The following is a 2711-nucleotide window of genomic DNA, read 5'->3' as shown; positions in this document are numbered from 1 at the left end:
GAGAGAGAGAGAGAGAGAGAGATGGATAGATTGAAAGACAGACTGACAGACAGGCAGACAGACGAATGGATGGAAGGACAGATGAACGGACAAACATGCAGACAGACAAAGGGACAGAGTGAAAGAGAGAGAGAGAGATCGAGAGAGAGAGAGAGAGAGAGGGGGGGAAGAGAGTGTGTGAGAGAGACAGACAGGCAGGCAGAGAGACAGACAGACAGAATGAAAGAGAAAAAGAGTGAGAAAGAAAAAGAAAGAAAGAAAGAGAAAAAGAGATAGACAAAGCAGAGAGGAAAGAAGGAAGCCGGGTGTAAAGTTATCTGCACATATAGTACTCATACAGGAAACGACAACCAAATAGGTACCACAAACGACTACACTGTAAGCATGAACGCCGACCACACTTGCAGAGGTGGGTGGTTGGCGGGTGCTCCGGTGTGGTTTGCTTTTTCTTTCCTATGAGACATCTATCGTCCTTATCTCCTCTTCCTCTTTTTATGTTTGTTATACTCTCTTGTAACACCTCTAATCTTCCGTCGCTCATATGACCTTATGCTGTTGCGAGCGCCGTAAAACCTCTACTAAAACAACAAACAATACTTGCAGAGTAGTTAACTACTTGATCAGTCACGACGTCAACTTTATCAGGATGATAAGCCCCAGAAACAGCAACAACACCAGCAGCAGCAGTAGCAACAACAACAGCAACAACTACAACAACTACAACAACTACAACTACAACAACTACAACAACCACAACAACAACAACAACAACTACAACTACAACAGCAACTACAACTACAACAACAACAACTACAATTACTTCTACAGCTCAAGCTACAACAAGATTACTTGTTTTGTTGTATCCTATCCCCACCACACCCCACAACCCCAAAGCGTTTGACTTCACGACCTATTTATTTTCTTCTTTAGCCCACTTACTTAATCGCGAATGTAATTCCCCTTCCTGTCTTCTTCCACTGTCTTCTTCTCCGTATCTATTATCGATTATTCTTATTCAAACACTTTGTTCCGCTCAATTCGTGTTGGATTACATCATAAATAACTCTTTGAACCACGGTATTGCTCAGCCGCATAGCCCCGCTCTTTTCAGGTACAAATCAAAGGCGTATTGAGTTTCAGGAATTACAATTTGCAACGAACCCTTTTTCAAACAGGAAGGTAAGCCCAGCGAAACCAAATTCATGCAAAATTAACGTCCTGAAGTCAAAAAACTATATGCTTAAAACATAGCTGTATATAGGAGAACGAATATTTTTTTCTTTTCTTTATTCTGTATTTATTTTTATCCAATGGAGCTTTTAAAAAGGAGTCAGCAAGGCATGTTTTCGTCAAATGGAAACTCAGCAGAGGGGAATCGTACTGTGTGTGTGTGTTCGTTAAGCTTTTGTAGCCTGTATTAAGGTAAGAGTATGAAAGAGAAATGATTATATCAGTTATGCTCAATGTAAATGTGTTTATTCTTATAATTCCTTTTTCTGAAAAGAGGTTTCATTGTCTTAGATAAGAGTGTCTTAAAACGTTTCAGTATCACGTTGTTTGTCGCTTATCTGTCAAGATAATATTGTCCAGGCTTACTTCCAGACTTATTAGATTTTGTTCTTCCCAGGCCTGACAGTCAATGCTGTCGACAACACGTAATCTTGAGTTAAAAAGTAAGGGAATTTGTGGGTGTTACTCCGGTTATTAACATTAATAAGCTATATAAGAGACGGGACCTCTGAATATAGCGTCCAGCTCCGGTAGAGCCGAGCCAAATGGATAAAGAGCTTTAAGAACTCAACCAAATGACCAGAGTTCAAGAACGCCCAGCCTTGGGTTCGAACCAGGGCAATCCGCTCCACAGTCACGTATGATATCAACAGAGCTAATGGAGCGCTCCGTAAGTTTAAGATAGTCCTGTCTACAGTGATTTCTACAACAGAAGCGGTGAAAGATTGGCGTGACGTATGAAACACATCCCTGATGCTTCTACTTTTCCTCACTGCAGTCAGTATCATTGCTGTTACTGAACACCATCGGTAGAAGTAACTACTACTACTACTACTACTACTCCTACTCCTACTACTACTACTACTACTACTACTACTACTACTACTACTACTACTACTACTACAATAACAACAATAACGACAATAACAACAATAGCCACAATAACAACAATAACAACAACAACAATAACAATAATAGCAACGGTAATGACGACAACAATGAAACACTGCATGGTCAACATGAAAAATAGGATGTGTATTGATCTATTGAACTATCATTGTTGGTGTCGTGCCCTTGACTTTGTTGATATTATTGTTGTCATTGTTGTTTTTATTGTTGTTGTTATTGTTGTTCTTGCTGTTGCTGTTGTTGTTGTTGTTGTTGTTGTTGTTATTTTTGTTTCTGTTGTTGTTGTTATTGTTGTTGTTGTTATTTTTGTTGATATTCGTGGTAATAGATAGTGGTTCTTCTGCCTGCATCTGTCATTATTGAGACCACACTCTGTAGTCAATCTTGCCTCTATTTGAACTGTGACTCGAGATCACCATCAGTCTGTACCTACATCTCCAGTGAAAACCTTGTTGGACCAAGACAAACAGCAGTATGGCAGCACACGATCTCCAAACACGAACATACACACACACATACACACACAAACACACACATGCACACACACAAACACATATACTTACACACACACA

The sequence above is a fragment of the Aplysia californica genome, unplaced genomic scaffold, assembly GCF_000002075.1.
Source record: "Aplysia californica isolate F4 #8 unplaced genomic scaffold, AplCal3.0 scaffold00819, whole genome shotgun sequence".
NCBI classification, from domain to species: domain Eukaryota; kingdom Metazoa; phylum Mollusca; class Gastropoda; order Aplysiida; family Aplysiidae; genus Aplysia; species Aplysia californica.
The sequence above is the reverse complement of the archived record's forward strand: the minus strand, read 5'-3'. Positions refer to the sequence as shown.